Source organism: Myodes glareolus, chromosome 12 (genome assembly GCF_982192425.1).
Source record: "Myodes glareolus chromosome 12, mMyoGla1.1, whole genome shotgun sequence".
NCBI lineage: Eukaryota > Metazoa > Chordata > Mammalia > Rodentia > Cricetidae > Myodes > Myodes glareolus.
Genome location: NC_142037.1, coordinates 85188160 through 85207165, shown reverse-complemented (window position 1 = coordinate 85207165; position 19006 = coordinate 85188160). Strand labels below are relative to the sequence as shown.

The following is a 19006-nucleotide window of genomic DNA, read 5'->3' as shown; positions in this document are numbered from 1 at the left end:
CTGATTGGCTCTTACAAAATCTATACTCACCTCCTACCCTTTACTTTATGTTCTTTAAAAATATCATTAATAATCTATGAACTCCATTATGTACTGTTCAAATACTTCTGTCTGTGGAGTTATTTATGCAGAGTGGTTTATCTGCTTGGAACCACACTCATAAATTAACCTAAAACTCCCTCCTGCAGAAACCATGAACTGTCCATAGATCCTCAGTTGAGTGTTGGCTTATGAATCCCTTCCCATTCTATGCTCCAGTGTTGGCTGGTTTGATCTTGTGCAGATAATATGCAGCACCACAGCTGTTATGAGTTCATGAGTACAGCATTTTTATCAAATGGTATGGAGAAACAGCAAAGTTTTAAAAAATTTACTTGCACATTTCTAAAATCTCCAATACAAATGACAGATGCCCACGGATGATTAGTATCGCACAGTGAATAGAAAGCTGTCTCTGGGCACAGTTCTCAGTGGGTTAGGCTTTCAAAAGTTATTGTTTAATGAATGAACATCAATACCAGGTCTTTAGATGAATTAATTAAGGCTTGGTGAGACTACATATATAACCCAAGAGGATGCATAGTACACGATGAATCAGATCTGAGGCCAGGATGCAGAGCCCAGAGTCTAAGCTATTGTTTTGTTGTAAAATAAGCAAAAAACAAAATTTAACATTTTAGAAATCGTTGGTATATACTTATCATAAGTCATGATGAGTTTCAGAGAGACAGTTAATTTTATGTATGTTATAGTGTAACAATATTCACCCACCCATCTTTCCTTTCTTGCCAGCCTCCTTTATAGCTGTTTCCCTTCTGCTATCAAGTCATATACATAACATGTAACACACACACATGCGTGTGCACACATTATGCACACTATCTCGGATCTAAAAATCACAAAGTATATGAAATATTTGTCTTTATAAATCTGGTTTATTTTGCTTAATATTATCTCCTGTTGTGTTCATTTTCTTATTAGCGGCTGAATAAAGCACATTGTGTTTTGGGGCTTGGAAAGATGGCTCAGTGGTTTAGGAATCAGCTGCTCTTCCAAAGGACTGGGGTTCAATTCCCAGAACCCACATGGCAGCTCACAACTGTATGTAATTCAAGTTCCAGTGGATATGACAAATTTCATATAGACATAGATGCAGGCAGAACACCAATGTAAATAAGTAAAAAATTTCAAAAGTCCATTGTGTGTGTAAAATATTGTTTTTATCCATCCATGAATCACAACACTAGCAGATCCCTGCTAGCATATTGTAGGACACAAGACATTTCCTGCCTCCTTTCCTTAGGTTCACAGCTTCTCCTTAAATATTTTTTTCCAAAGAATCAAGTTATGTGCTATGTATTCATTAGTTACAGCTATTATCTTTAGCTATGAAAACACAGTTATGTCTTGTTCTTCCTCCATAACATCAGACAAGGAAATACATGTCAATGATTAATATGTAAACATGTACTCAGAAACACACATATAACATGTGTGGATGTATATATACACACATGCAAACCACTTGTATCCTGATTCATTTGATGTATCTTTCTTAAATCCCATTAAATATTAATTTAAAGTTGAGGTAAATATTTATTGATCTACACAAAATTTATAACAAGTGAGGGAAGAACATAGTGATTTTAAAATCTGGAATTCAAACCCCTCCAATGTATGACATTGTTTTGTCAATCCTTTTTGGTTGGAAAAAGTTGGTTATTGTAGATTGCGAAACTTTTTAATTCTCAAAGTTAAAAAATAACAGGAATATTGATTGTTTGGACCTTCTCTTTACAGTCACAAAGAAACCAATATATTTTAAAAAGACAAATGTTTTTGTAAATCAATTTAGATTTCTATATGAAAAGTGAAATAACAATAGTATTGTAGATATTTAATCTTTATCAATATTATGTCCATCAGTGTTTTTTGAATGGATAACCAGCCTCTTATCATTTTTCAGGTGACTTACAAGTCACCTTTCTAACAAAGGCAAGACAGCAGAAAAAAATGGGTTTAATAAACTGTAAAATATATTCTTAAAAGTCTTTATACCTACATATATATAATTATAATTTAGCTTGTCAGAATTCATATGTTCTTAGTGATGTGTGTGGCCAATGCATCTCCAAACATCTCATGCTGACATGTATTTTATAAAAATTATTTTAATATATTATGATATGTAATGTGCTGACACTCTATAAACAACAATTTAAAAACTGGCATTTCAATGATTTCTTTTGTCTTACACTTTGGCAAAAGCAGAGAAAAGAAATAAAGTAAAAAAATTAAAAAACATTAAAAAAGTCCTGGGTCAGTATTAATCAAGTTTATGTTATACTCAAAACTGCTGGGATTTGAGTTTGCTCTTACTCTTTTATTCAGTGTAAGCAATGGATCAGTCAAAATGATCAGTTTTTGAGAAAGCAAAACTAAAGACTAAAGCACAACACTTCCCCAACTTTTTTTTTTGTTCTTAGTATAGCAAGGTGGTATTTACTTTCAAATATGATTTAATAGAAGGCGGTAAAGGTTAGTCAAGATGAAAAGGAGAAGGCAAGTCTGTATCTTTAAAGGGCACAGTGTGTCACAGGAATTATTTATTTATTCTTCAATGTGAAATCAAATGTACTAAATCTTCTCAAGTTATCAGTGTTTCAATGTTCCATATCTTTGATATTACTTTTGCAAAGTCAATGATGATAATTTTACCAAGAGAAAGTTATTCAGAGTGCAGGAAGCAAGGTAAAATAAAAAACTATTCATAAATATGAAAAAGATTTCATATTCCAGGTAAAGTTTTAGGTAACAGTTTTGTAAGATTCTGAACATCTTAAGAGTTCAATCCGGAGTCACAAAACAGGCCTATTTTCATAAACGCTGATCATTCACACCAGTCACAAAAATGATATTTATGAGATTCCCCAAAGTCACATGAATAAATTATATATTGGTATTGTGATGTATAGCTGGTTTGCCTTTTCCATCTATGGGTTAAATACATTATTCATTCCCTATAGTACCATGTAAGTTTCAATCCTGTGGGAGAGACTGTCTCGAGTTATTGCAACACAGTTCTGCTAAGCCAAGTCTTAAGCCATTGAGTTAACTGCTCAAGTATTTCAAGCTAATACTCTGCACATCACAGAGTGACACTGAGAAGGCTACACGTAGGTGTATTTATAAAGTACTACTTCATCTCTACCCAGAAGGCAGCTCCAACAGATTAGGTTTTCATTTCAGTCAAAGCTGGAATAAAAGTGCTTGGCAAGTTTCTCTGTTTGTGTTCTAGTGTTTGGCTGCTTCTCTCAGATCTAATTCTGCCTCCCAGGATCAATACATGCCTGTCTCCTGTCTAAGTCAGACCAGGTTGGGTTGGATCCACCAGATGAAATTTGGTTTGTTCTTCATATAGTTTAGGGAGAAAAAGATCATTTGAAGATGTGCAGTTGAAGGGAGTGTGTGTGTGTGTGTGTGTGTGTGTGTGTGTGTGTGTGAGAGAGAGAGAGAGAGAGAGAGAGAGAGAGATCTGTTATGATGAATCAGCGTGTACCATGGTTCTTTACTAGCTACATAAGCACAAGCTCATGAAAACCTGGCGATAATTACAAATTTTATGCCTTTATTTGTAAAACAGACATGGAATTTTCCTGCTGTGTTTTTATGCCCACCCTAAATTTAGAAAATATATTAATGCTTAATTAAAATGATTGAGATGTAAGCACATTTTGTCAGTTGCCCTATGATCGGTTGTCATTAGCCATAATCAAGTACGCATGTCCAAGTATACACTCAATGCATAAAAACAGTCAGATCAGAAGAATTCATCAGAGAGTCTCCCTAAATAAGACTTTAGAAATCATCAGTAAATGAAAATATTAGTTTATAATGAGCTTTAGAGGTATTCAAGTTCATTAAAATTTTTATATTTGGTACGGTTACATTGTTAAGTACTTTTGCATTCATTCTTTGAAATTGAAAATTAAATATAATTTCATATGTGAAGCCACCTGATAACATCAAAACAACCAGAAAAGGACTTGATAGTGTTTGTCTTATCTAGTTTTGTGGAGATTAAAATAGTATGGAAAACTTGAATCATAGATTTAAGCTTTCTTTCTTTGTCTCTTCTATCTCTCTATCTATGCATTTAAATATGCACACACATACCTATACAGCTATCAGTCAACATCAGTCTGATTAACCAGTTAATTATCAGAATCAAGGAATTAGGAATAATAAATAAATAATAAATCTTATTAAGAATAAGATTTCAGTTCAATATTTTACTGGAGAAACATCTTGATCCATCACAATCAAGGGTCAAAGCAATGACTGTAGTTTTGCCTTCTGACTTGAAAATTGGTGTCCTTAGCTTTGTAACTGTCTTACAGAAATCAGACATTCCAGCAGTTTTGACTTGCCTACAGTTCTCTCTTTCTTAGCTATACCAAGTACCCAGGTTATAATGAATCCTTTATTTAATTTTTTAATTAATTAATCAATTAATTATTTTTCCCAGCCTGATCACAGCTTTCTCTTCTCTCAGTCATTTCCTCTAATCTTCCTACTTCCCCACCCATCCACTCCTTTTTCATTCCCTTCAGAAAAGTTCAGTCTTTCTATGTATATCAGACAGCCATGGGACATCAAGTTGCAGCAAGACAAGACACTTGTAACTCAACAAGAGAAAAGGTCCCTCGAGCAGGCAACCGAATCAGAGACAATCCTGCTCGCTCTGCCAAGAGTCTGAAAAGACAACCAAGCCACACAATTGCAATACATGGCAGAGGGCCCTGATCATTCTCATGCAAGTTCTCTGGTTGGTGGTTCAGTCTTTGTGAGCCCTCAGGAGCCCACAACAGTTGACTCTTTGTATTTGTATTTGTCCTTGTTCCCTCTGGCTCCCATAATCCTTCCTTCCCCTTTTCCACAGGATTTCCTGATGTCCTAATATTTGAATGTGGGTCTCTGCATCTATTTTTATCACTTGCTTGATGAAGCTTTCCTGCTGACAATTGGGCTTGGGCTAGGAAAGGATCTATGAGTATAGTAGAATATTACTAGGAATAATCCCTTCTATTTTTAATTAATTATAGGAATGGAACTTAAATTAAGGGCTTCTAGTTAATTCATAAATCACTATACTTTATGGTCTCTGCAGCTGCTTTGAAAACACTCACATGAACACATGTGCTCATACACACACACACACACACACACACACACCACAAACATACATAGACACAAACATATGCATGCATTTTGGATGTGAAAGCCAAATAGATATGTGTCTGCACATACACTTTGTTATGTACTCTCAAAAGCAATCTCAATAAAATGTTTCATGATCTTGAAGCTATTTTTCAATGACAATTGGAGCTATCATTAAAGTGGTTTTATTTAATCTATACCTGCAGAGTTACATATGTATGTGTTTACATAACCTTTAGTTTATCTAAATTTACATTTACATCTCTATGTGTGCCTATATTTAATAAACAGACAAAAGCATACAAAACACACATACATACATATGCATATATAATCATTTACATTCTAGTCACTATTCTCAACTAGTACATCATGTGCCTCCAGAAAATGAACAATGATTCTGAAACATAAGCTTATAGAATGAATTGATTTAGAACTTAAGGAAAAGCAGCATCATACTCACAGTGCATATATAGAACTTTCCTGCCTTACTTACATTTAAGAAGTAATGAAATTTCAACACAACCATGTTTGATTTGTGGTAGTGATTGTAAAATTGTTATATCTTCTTATTTCATACTTCATGCGATGTCAATGTCCTTTACTCTGGTTTTGCTCACCTCATAGATTTCCTATTGTTTCATGTCTTTGCTTTGTATGAGGGAGGTTGAGTCGCAGAGGCTAAGTGACATACCAAGTTCTGAAGCTAAAGAGCTTTGTGAGTGCAGGATCCTGTTCTCTATGTTACATTCCCAGATCCTGTGTGAGACTCCTGATGGTGTCTGAGCACCTGAACCAGGCAGAAGGTGTGCTTTGCAGTCTAAGGGTATAGTTTTCAACCTTTACCAACTGTCATTAGACATGCAATTGTGTAGCTAAATTTAGTCTGTCATTTGAATATGCATTTAATTATAAAATAGTTCCCTTTAGTTTTCCTTTTCTATAAATCAAATTACTCAGGGACTCTTATATGACACTAAAATCTTTTTCTAAAGTGACATTTTGAAGTAGAAGACTAAGCACTATTTATAGCACTCCAATGTCAAAATCAAAGCCTCCTGTTATGATCAGATAGCAAGGAGGGCCTCAATCTTGCACGAAACATTCTCAGAGCAGTGTCTGCCGCATCAGCTTCTCTTCCCAATAGTTTCAAGAAAATCACATATCATCTCACACAAACTACTTCTTCAGAAAAATTATTCATCAATGTATTAATTTATTTGAGGTATATATTGAATACCAACTACTGTGTGTGTGACAGGCCCTCTCAGCTAATTCTCAGATATCTGTAGATTCATTCCTAGTTTTGCAGGATCAGTCACATCCTTTCAAAATTCATACATTGAAGTCATGTGGCCCAATTATTCACAAGATGACTTTATGTGGACATAGAGTTGCTGTAGATGCAATTATTTGAGATGAGGTCATGCTGGAGCAGGATAGAATATTAATTTCCAGTGTGACTATGTCGTTACACAGAGACAGTATTTGGAGCTATATACAGAAGGAAAATACTATAAACATATGAAAGCATAGAGATAGCATTGCTTCTATGAGCCAAGGAGTATCATAGGTTAGTAAAATTAATTAAAAGGTAGGAAAGACATTGATCAAACCCTCTCTCCTAACCTTCAGAAAGAATCTTGTTGACACCTTAATCTTGAGCTTCCAGCCACAAACCTGTGAGTTGATGTTTCTGTTTTTTAGACACCATTTCATGATCCTCTATTACAGAAGCTCTACCAAAATCTTATATCTGGGTACTCAGTGTGGATAGGGTGAGCAACCCTAAGACTAAGGTTTAGGATTAGGATGTTCTTTTTTCTCACAGTTTACAGGGCATCCAAGAAATTATTGATGCTTAGAGCTCAAGCTTAATTTTGACTCCTTCTAGTGGTCTAATACCTCTCTAGCTCTGAGTCCCAAATACTCAAAAGATAACTGAAGGGTTGATCTTATACAGCCTTCAAGGTATCTAAGAAACCTCAGATTAACACAACTTTATCAGCCTCCATTTACTGCAAATGCCAACTTCTATTAACAATTTCTGTGTAAGACAGATGGTAAAGTAAGGGAGAAACATTTGAGAAACCAGAAGTCAAGCGTGATTGGGTTAAATTTTGATTTCCAAGCACTTAGAGTGAAAGCCAAGGCTCATTACAGCATTAGACATTTGTAAGGACATGCAATTCAGTTCTATAAGTGTTGCAGGAGGTTACATTGTGACAAAAGGGGATTTATGTGAGTTGAGAAAGGATACTATAAATAGGGAAGTTTATTGATAGGAACCAAGAAAAGGCTCCACTGGATCAAACTGGGATTTGGAGACTGGTTGCTTTCCAGAAAATATAAAAGAGAGGCAGGAAATCAAGCACCAAGCAGAAGGACAAGCAGGCCAATGGTCCATCATGTTTGATAGAAGACTGGTCTATTACCAAGAATGAACAGGAGTACAGACCCTTAATAGGAGGGAAACTGTATGCAAGCTTCTTGTGGTGACTCAGTTCTCAAGAGTACATGAAGGGTGTGTTCCTATGGAAGCATCTAGAAAAAAATTTAAAGGAGGCTTAGAATGTCCCAAAGCTATGGAGGAAAGAATATTCCCTTATATCAATATGAAATAAAAAGGGAAAGGCATAGATAACTAGGAAAAAGAAAATATTCCAAAGTCCGCCTTAGATGTGTATAAATGAGTTAGAAATGTCTTAATTGGCTAATAATACATGTATATATAATTAATTACATATAATTAGTCAATTAAGCTCTTAATTTTGATATGTTTTTATAATAATTATTCACACATTTTTAAACACTTTTAGAGAGAAAAATAAAAACAACTGAATGTTACTTCCTGAGTGAATGCTGCAAAGGTATACTCAAATATTTTACTTATAGGAAAATCTTAAGAATCATACTTAAACCTATTAACTTTTGCTTTAGTCACAAAGTAATGAACTGCCTTGTGAAATTCTATGGCTTCTTGAAGTTTGGATATAGTGGGGTAAGCCATCAGAAAGCAGTTTTCTGCAACACATACTTCAAAAGTTAAATAATTGCAAAGCATGCGTTTATGAATGGGAAAGGATCAAACATGATGCCAATCAACCACAAAATGGACAGATTATGATGCATCCAGTCTTCACATATAGGAGCTATTATTCATCATCTCCATCATCTTGGAAGATACTATATAATCACAATTATTATTCTGAGGAAGGTTTCATTAGTTTTACTATAATCTTTTAAGTGATTTAGAATATATATGGTTGGATCTAAAACATGCAGTTTAAAGGACTGAAGAAATGTCTCAGCAGTTAAGAATACTTGCTGCTCTTGTAGACACACAAGCTTTGTTCCCAGCACCCACATGGTGACTCACACCATCCATAACTCCATATCTAGAGAATCTGACTCTTACTGATCTCTATAGACACCAGAAACACTTATGGTTCAATACATATACATAGAAAAAACTCATACACATAATGTAAAATTAAAAAATCTAAAAAAATAAAACCTCAAAGTAATTTACGGGCTTGAAGAGATGACCAGTGCTTAAGAGTATGCACTACACTTGCAAGGAATCTGAGTTTGGTTTCCAATACCCACACTGGGTGACTTACAGCTGATTGTAACACTAGCTCCAAAAGATATAATGCACTTTTCTGGCCTCCTAGCATTCACAAATATGTTCATGCACATGTACACGCTCTCTCTCTCTCTCTCTCTCTCTCTCTCTCTCTCTCTCACACACACACACACACACACACATACACACACACATGCACACACACACACACACACACACACACACTAATTAGACAAATAGTTAAAAATAATTTAAAATGAGAAAGTTCTTGGTCTGAAAATATAGCCCAGTGGTAGAATGCTCACCTAGAATGCATGAGGCTCTAGATTCTTCCTCCTGCACTTCAAACATAAAATAAATTAAATAGAAAAAGTCTGTTTCTCCACTTTATCACCAGAAAAAGTTCTGTCCCAAATATTTGAATAGCATGGGGACAAGAAATATAACACCATAGTTGAAAATTCACAAGCTAATATTTTATATACACAAATAGTTTATATACTCAAATAGTTCAAGGAGACTTAAGGTGACTTATAAGTGTATTTTCATCTGTCATAAGTGATTCTCTCTCTGTATATATATATATATATAAAATTTATAGTTAGTAATATATTATATTTCATAATATATACAATATAAAATTTTATTTGAAGTAGTACCTCATCTATTATAGCTTGGAACTCACAATATAGATTAAGCTTACCTTAAACTTGAGGGTTTTCTCCTATCTCTTCCTCTTGAGTGTTAACATTACAGGTTTCCATCTCCACACTTGGCTTTCAATGTTTTAATGTGTTCAATTAATAAATAACTGGAGTGATTCTCTATCTCAGTTATGGCTTCTATTGCTGTGCAGAGACACCATGATCATAACAACTATTATAAAGGAAAACATTTCATTGGGAGGACTTACAGTTGCAGAAGTTTAATTCATTATCACCATGGTAGGGCAGACATGGTGCTGGAGAAGGAGCTGAGTCCAATATCTTGATCCACAGTCAAGTCTGTTTCCATGCTGGAAGTAGCTTGAGTATAGGAGACCCCAGAGCCCACCCTCACATGACATACTATCTCCAACAAGGTCATTTCTCCTAATAGTATCACTCCCTTTGAATTTATGGGTGCCAATTATATTCAAACTACCACATGCTTGGTCTTTTATGTAAAAAAAATCTCTTTTAAGATGTTTAACTCTTGCTATTCTTTCTTCTATGCTAGAAACCTGTTGAGAAACCATTGGCAGCAGTAGGGTTAGCAACTAATATTGGAGTTGGCTTAACATATTATCTGCAAATTTGAAAGTTTTGGCATATTTAGTAGCATTGATTTTGACAAATTCTACAACTGTCAACTACTCTTAGCAGAATATCATGAAAATAATGAATGTGGCTAAAGTATCAGGAGTTTCATATTCAAGACTAGGAGCTGTAGAGATGCTTCAGCAGTAAAAAGCACTTGTTCTTCCTGCAGAAGAACCCCTATGATGGCTCAGAATTGTTAGTGACTTTAGTTTTAGGAGTTCTGATGCTCTTTTCTGGCCTCTGTGGATACTGCATGTATGTGGTGCATATACATTCATGCAGGCACACACTCATATACATAAAATAAACATGAATCTTGAAAAATATTCAAGAGATTCATTTTTTTTCTTATAGGCACAAAAGGTACACATCTGCTGATTTTTGATACACAGCAGTCCTGTGGGTTTAAATGGGACTGTAGGAGATATTTGTGCTAAATCCTTCCCTCTCAGTAGGGCTACTTTCCCTGACTAGACAACTAGACACACCGGAAAAAAAGCTTGTTTTCATCTCTGGAAAGTACAGTTATGGAATGAATGATAATTAATATGCATCTAAGCAGTTATGTCCTAGTTTCTGCTTTTCACACTGTTGGTGTATTCATGAAGGGGATTAATGTAATATACAATAGGGGTTTTCTATAGTATCCTTGGATATTGTAGAAGGGAATAATTTGCTTGAAAATTAAAAAGAGGAATCTAAAAATTCAATAAATCTGTGTTAGACTCTCTGCTTTGCTGCATTTGAGATCTTACCTAGTTTAATTCAAGCCTGGGATTCTCCCTAAGGGACACAACTCAAGCTACTGTACTTTGGAGACATGGTATTTGGGACAGGCATTTCCAACTGTAGTTTTTGTGATAAGCTGGAGTTTCCTCAACTATATCAAGAGGGATTACAAAGGGTTTCAAAAAACACACATTTTCAATTACATTAATAAGCTAGTACACCAACTGAGACTTCTTTTTTGCTGTGATGGCACTTCAACCAGACTTGCTAAGTCTCATATTTAGGGACAAAGGGTTCACAGTGCCAGCTCCCTTGTAGCATAGTGAAGTCAAACAGATCAGAAAAAAACACCCAAACATTACAGGCTTTGTTTACAATGAGGGTCTGGTGATGTACTGCTTCTTGACTCTTAGAACTGAAGAATGATTTTAGCCATTTCTACTCTGTCTGGACCAGGACAGAAAGTGGTCTCTTGTGTATGTAAATGATGGACTCATAGCAATCTGTGCTTTTGTTGGAGACTATTTGTCAAAGGAGGAATAATAGCTCTTATTATTTTCTTCGCTGTTTATTAGGACAGGCACATATGCATGTGTATGTGTGTGTGAAACATACAGTATTCACATAATATAAGCATATGTAGTATATCTAAAACCACATAAGCACATAAAATCTATATATGTGCATATATACATGTTTGTACATATGTACATATGTGTATTGTAAAATTTGTTACATATTTGTTGCTATATTTCTTTAGCAAAAAGATATTTGTTGACATGTAATAATACAGCATATGATGCATAAGCCCAATACAATATATATATATATATATATATATATGGTATATTTTTACATATATAATTTTAAAACTAAAGGTAATAGTAGTGAGATTAGTGGAAACTACATTTACTCAAATGCCCAAAATGTCCACTTAAACTTTCTTATAGATTTCATCAACTACATGCTTTCAGAGCCTCTTGTAAGAAATTCCTTAGTCAACATATACAAGGCAATTATTTTCTAATACTAAAACACACTTTCTGTGAAAGTATCATCATGAGATATAATACAATGTATGTTAAATAAAGACAAATAAAAGACCCAAATGTTTATTTCAAGGCATAAACACATGCATATATTTTAATTTACTTTCCTGCCATAGACTCTAAATTTTAGATGTACATAACCATGAAGCATCTTAATGTTGCCTGTTCATTGTCAATGTAGGAACCTGTGAGTAGTTCCTTTGATTAAATAAATTAACCCATTAAAATCAAAAACTGGAGTAAAAGCAGTGCATAAATATTTAGAAAAACAGTGTTATGCATTTATTGATTTGTATATTCATCATCTATTTACTCACTAAGTATTTTTTGAGTGCTTTTCATAACTTTTTGCTGGTGCAGAAGAATTGTCTGTATTCTGTCAATCATGTTTTAAATAAATGTTGATTGGCCAGGCAGGAAATATAGGTGGGAAAACCAGAAAGGAAGTAGAAATGATACAAAAAGAACAGGAGAATTCTGGGAAGGAGGAAGTTGATTACCCCCACTCCTGCCCAGATCACCGAAGCAGCAGGATGTGATCTACCCAACTGAAAAAGGTACTGAGCCAACAGGTGGCTAACATAGATCAGAATAATGGGTTAATATAAGCTACAATAGCTAATAAGTAGCCTGGCCTAATGGGCCAATCAGCTTTATAACTAATAGAGATCTTTGTGTGATTATCTTTGGGATCTAACAACTGTGGGGAACTGGGCAGGACAGAAACCCCAACAAGCAGGGCCCCCTCCATGTTACATATTGCCTTGCAAATTACAGTGGTAAATCTAAATCCAGATTGCTAGTTATTTGAGAGTAGGGATAGTTTCCTATAAACTGGTAGATCCAAGCATAGTAACAATACAAAGTAGATGCACATCTATTCTGGGTTTGGCAAACTGCTTTGTGCTATAAGGTTATGAAAATGGTACCTTTAGTTAAAAAGATTGTGTAACACAATTAAGGAAATCTTCTACAGGTAAGAGGTTAATATTGGTACCCGCTGCTTAACTGGTATATGCAAAACACAGGAGTAATACTATTCTTTTAGTAAAGTACCCATATATTCCCTTAAGGCTTCAGTTGTAAATGACCTTAATTCAATACAGATACTTTATTGATGTACTAGTTATAGAAAAGAATTACTTTCTAATATTTTTCCAAATGACCTTCCAGAAAAAAGTCATTTCTTCTTATCAGATGATATTTCGTGAAGACAGCTTGCGTGGCCCCAGAAAGCTTTCACCTGTTTCTTTGAGTGGAATAAAGATCTTGGTAGTCTGGATGTCACCTGTGTCTTCTGGTCTCATGCAACTAGATTGATGAGATAGTTGTTATACATTTTACCCAAGTGATGGAAAACAGGTTTGGCAATTTAAGAAATTATATTCATTTGTGAGCCATTTGGAAATGGTTAGGTGACATTTGGAAGGCTTTTGAGTAATAATTTTTGGGGGTACTTGAAGTGTGTAGACAGAGACTACTTGTTTATTTCCCAGATGCTCAGACCCAAATAATCACACAGAAACTATGTTGATTACAACACTGTTCAACCAGTTAGCTCAGGATTCTTATTAACTAACTTATACATTTTAAGTTAACCCATTTCTTTTAATCTGTATATCACCACTAGGCTGTGTCCTACCAGTAAGGTCCCAGTGCTTCTGTCTCCTTCAGCAGCTACATGGTATCTCTTTGACTCTACCTACTCTCTCTTCATATTTCCTGCCTGGCTTTACTCTGCTAAGCCATTGGCCAAAACAGCTTCTTTATTAACCAAAGGTAATAAAATATATTCACAACATACAGAGGAGAATTTCACATCAGAAGTGTTTTAGTGAATATTTGTCCACCATCACTCCTGGTCAGTTGATAAATTTTTTTAGAAAACTTAGAAGCTGTTCATTTGAGTCTTTATTTGTAGTTTCTACACTGACTTTCTTGTGATCTCTAAGCCCTCTAATGAGTGATGATGCATATTTATTGAGCTTTCCATGATTATAGATTCTTTCCAATTGTTCAAAAAATATACGTTCTCACAATGCACTCTACCATTTGAGGTGAAGTGGAAATAGTACCTTCTAAGATACTGGCAGTTTCTCTGGTTCTGCAGTCATTTATGAAGAGCCTCAATCTACAACTGTCTCTATTTTCCCATCTATGAGTTATTACAGTCTTAGGATTGTGTTTTACATTCTGCAGTACTGTTGAGGTTCATGGCACTATTCAGAGTTGGGGGTTAGCTCATTATGAAATAAAATGAACCTGAACCTTGCTTTGCTTCTTCTTCATACAGAACTATAAGTCTCTCAGGGCCCTGAAAAGGCTCTGATGTTATTGGACTAGATTTCTTCTTATGACTAAAACTCAGGAAGGGGCTAGCCTATAAGCTTACTTATAAGGAGGTGGACTTCCTTGCCTTTGTCCACTCTGTTTTTCCCTCTTTATCCTGTTTGGTTTCTTATAGAGCCAGCGCTGAGTCAATACCAAGAGATCTCTGCACTTAAAAGACATGGAGATGTGTGGTCAGACTGAATTGGTCTAGGGTGTAAAGACTTAGCTTCTTGGTGTTCTGCATATTCTTAGGACATAACTGATGACACAAAATTATCCAATAGGAGCCTCTAGTTTAGGAAGAGGCAAATATATGCCTCACAAAGAACAGTACAATTATTGTGCTGTGTTTTCCCAGGGCTAGCATTGAGTGTGTTTATTCATTTACATAAGCCAGGAGGTATTTGTTAATAGTGAGGTTGAGAGTACATGTTGCCATTAGTAGATTTTCATGAAAAATACAATTTCTGGTAGGTTTCATTAATATTATAACTTGGAAAATTTAATGCTTTGCTGTTGTTGTTGTTTGAATTTTGTACAGAGGAATTGAACTTAGGGTCTAACGCTTGCTAGGCAAACAATCTACCACTTAGCTCTTTCTCTAGCAGAATATAGACATTTTGAATCATTGATTTGAATGCCAATCCAATTTATCCTCTTTTTTTTCTTCTTGAGACATATTTTGAATGACTTTGAATAACCACTGTATTATCCCTTTGATAAAACACTGATGAATATGAGTTCCAGACACCTGTTGTTAGATAGTAAATGATGCAGATAAAACCCTTTGAAAATAAGCCCTGAGTATTGGCCACACTGAGTTTTCAGATACAAGTTCTTTCCAACTGGAGACACACTTTTTTCTTTTCCATTCAAATGAACAAACAACTTTACATCTCTTTGTCTGGGCCATGCACATTGATCTTAATATGGTGGGAACTCTGGACTAGAAAAGATGGGACAGTAATGGTTTCGTAAGTTATTATAGACATCTCAAAGAGAAGAGGATTCTTTATTTAGTAGATGGGAAGTGAAAATCAGAGTACATAACTTATCAAAGTCTAAATGTCCTTCACAGTATAGCCAAGATAAAACTCAGTTTGATTAGTTACTACATTCAAACTTCACTGACCTGAAAAAATTAAATAGTGTATCATATGAATTAAGTCCCACAGACAGTGGGACACATGAAGCCTGCTATCATCCAAACACTCATTTCTGTAGGACTTACCTCAATGTTTGCAAGAGATTTTTAGTGGACATAAAGCTTTCTACCTACAGTTATTTTTATTTGGCAAACATGACTTGCCTTTTTTATTTATAAGAATCACTCAGATAAAAAGATAGCTTGTTCTGCTCTCACCTTTGACCACAGGGATTTGAGATTAGAGTGGCTGTGGTTGAGGGTTGCACCATCTTTGCTCATTTTAAAAACCTTGTCTTTTATTCTTTCCTGCCATTTATTTAAGTCTTTGTTAACTTTTTTTGAGATTTCTTTATTTTTATTCATTAAAAACTATCTTTTCTCATTTTACATGCCCAATCCAGTTCCCACTCCCTTCTCTCCTCCTGCTTTCTCCACTTTCCCTCCCATCACTCTATTCCACCCCTTCAAAGAGGATAGGACTTTCCATGGGAGTCAATAAATTCTAGAACATTGCTTTGAGGTAAGACCAAGGCCCATCCCACTATATCTAGGCTGAGTAAGAGATCCTTCCAAACAGAATATATTCTAAAAGTCAGAATAAGCAGTAGAGATAAAACTTGGTCTCACTGCCAGTGGTCCCACCGTCTGCCCCAGCCATGCAACTGTCAGCCACAACCCAGAGGGTCTAGTTTGGACCTATGCTGGTTCCCTCACTGTCAAGCTGTAGTTGGTAGGCATTCATTAGCTCAGGTAAGCTGTTTTAGTAGGTATCCCTATCATGGTCTTAACTTCTTTTCTTGTATTCTCACTCCTCCATCTGTTCAACTGAAGTTGGGAGCTCAGCCCAATGCTCTGCTGTGGTTCTCTGCATCTGCTTTCATCAATTGCTGGATGAAGGTTCTATGATGAAATTTAAGATAGTCTTGATGTGCAAGACTATTTAAGATAGTCATGAACTGTGCAAGCCAGTTCATGAACCCTCTTCACTATTGTTTAGAGTCTTAGCTGGGGTCATCCTTGTGGATTCCTGGGAATTTCTCTAGTGCCAGGTTTCTTGCTAGCCCCATATTGACTCCCTTAATCAAGATATTTCTTTTCTTTTTCTCTGTCTCTGTCCTTCCCCAGTCTAGATCATCACATTCCTTCTAGGTCTCCTGACCCCTCCCCTTAATCCCTCCTCCTCCCCTTCTGCCTTCCCTTCTCCTCTCACCCCTATGCTCCAAATTTTCTCAGGATATCTTGTCTATTTTCATTTCCCAGGGGGATCTCTGTGTGTTTCTCTTAGGTTTTTCCTTATTACTTAGTTTCTCTGGGGTCATGGACTATAGGCTCTTTATCCTTTACTTTGCAGCTAATTTTCACCTCTGAGTGGGTAAATACCATGTACGTCTTTCTGGGTCTGGGTTACCTCATTCAGGATGTTTTTTTCTAGTTCCATCATTTGCATGCAAATTTCAAGATATCATTTGATGACAGACGCTAAGAAGAAATTCCACACCAGCACAGAATTGAGTATAATAAAGGGTTATTATTTAGGGGTTAACTCACAGATCACAGTCCTTTGCACAAACAGGGAACAGGAACCAAATTCAGCAGCCAGAAGTGATAGCAAGCCCTCTCTTTATATCGGTATTTATAGTATAAGAGACTATGTCCAAGTAGACTGGTATCTTAAAAGCTCCTGGCTGAAGGAGTTCCTATAGCAAATATTTTTTTTTTACTGCTGAGTAGTACTTCATTATTTAGATATATCATATTTTTTAAATCTATTCTTCTCAATCTAAACCTGGCCAAACTGAACCTGAAACAAGAGAAAGTGAGAAGTAGCCTTCAATACATGGGTACAGGAGAGCACTTTCTAAATATAACCAAAATAGCACAGACCCTGGGAACAACAATTAATAAATGGGACCTTCTGAAACTGAGAAGCTTCTGTGAAACAAAGGACACAGTCAATAACACAAAAAGGCAGCCTATTGAATGGGAAAAGATCTTCACCAACCCCACATCAGACAAAGGGCTGATCTTCAAAATATATAAAGAACTCAAGAAATTAGACATCAAAACATCAAATAATCCGATTAAAAAGGGGGTACATATCTAAACAGAGAATTTTCAACAGAAGAATTTTACATGACTGAAAGATACCTAAGGAAATGTTCAACATCCTTAGCCATCAGGCAAATCAAAACGACTCTGGTAACCTGGTAAACCTGTCAGAATGGCCAAGATCAAAAACACCAATAATAGCTTATGTTGGAGATGATATGGAGTAAGGCAAATACTACTCTATTACTGATGGGAATGGAAATTTGTCCAACCACTCTGGAAATCAGTATGATGGTTTCTCAGAAAATTAGGAATCAACCTACTGTTTATTTCCTGTCTCCCCCTACTCCTTTGTATAGTTCTGTTGTTGGCTATTGGTAGTGTGAAAGCACTTCTGGGATGATTGCATATTTTCCCAAGCTTGTTTAAAACTTTTGTTTCTTTTGTTTAGCTTTGTTTTGAGACAGAGGTGGCTAAACGTTCAGGTTGGTCTTAAACTTACAGAAGCCAGTCTGTTTGAGAATTGTGAATGCTGGAATTACAGACAGGATCTCTAATGCCTAGCTGTATTGCAGTGTTTTTCCACAGCTCCAACCTTTGATAATTTTAAATTTTGCCAGACTCAGCTTTGGAGATGAGTAACTGAGGAATTGTTGCTCATGCTAAGGCACAATTACACAATTCCTTCTTCTGAACATCATTGCAAAAACCTAGTTTTGCTTTGAAGAACTTACATAGAAAAATTGTTTTCTCTAACACTCTTCAGATAAGTGCACATTGTAAATCATACAGCTCAATTCTCCAGAACCAAGAAACCAGGACACAAGAAACACCTAATGCAATGTGATCTGTTCATGACCTTCTTAGACAAGAATACCTTTTGAGAATCATGAATCCACACACTTCCTGTCTCCCATCCTGAAAAAATGTTGTCTCCTCTTGGGCTACATAGAGCCTAGTTAAGTAGTCAGTCGCTCCTCTTTAAAGCATACATGCATGCGTGTGTGTGTGTGTGTGTGTGTGTGTGTGTGTGTGTATGTGTGTGTGTATGTGTGTGTGTGTGTATGTGTGTGTGTATGTGTGTGTGTGTGTGTGTATGTGTAAACCTGTGTGTATATATAAATATAAACAGAATTCAACCAGTCAACCATATGTGGCACAGCTAGTAGTATCAAAAGAGGCAATGTTGGCATCATGGGGGACACAGGCTAGAATTAGGTCAAGCTCTGTGTGCAGCTCCAGCTCCTAAAGAAGAGACCCTGGCAGTCTCTTTCTGCCCCCAAGGGGGAACAATCTGGCCTAGGATTTGGCTCCAAACTATCAATTCATTTCTGAGATCATGAATATTAGATCTTTTAGAGATCAGGCTCTCCTTGAAGCTTGTTACCTCGGGTCTATAACCTTATATGGAAAAAGGGGCACTTTTTTGGTAGCTATGCCTTAAGAGAAGGGAAGCTTTATATATTGTTTCTCTAATTTCCTAACTCAGAAGGATATTTTTCAGCCCTTTATGCCAACATTCTTCAAGAGAAAATAATGTTTAAATTCAAAAGGCCAACCTTTTTCTCCTTTAATATTCATCTTCTCTATT

The 19006-nt window shown here is 35.7% G+C and overlaps 1 protein-coding gene across 2 annotated transcripts in view; it reads left to right on the top strand.

Annotated features, from left to right (window-relative positions):
* Fgf14 (fibroblast growth factor 14) overlaps window positions 1–19006 on the top strand; it is a 594874-nt gene that overhangs the window by 75864 nt on the left and 500004 nt on the right. The gene's annotated exons all lie outside the window — the stretch shown is intronic.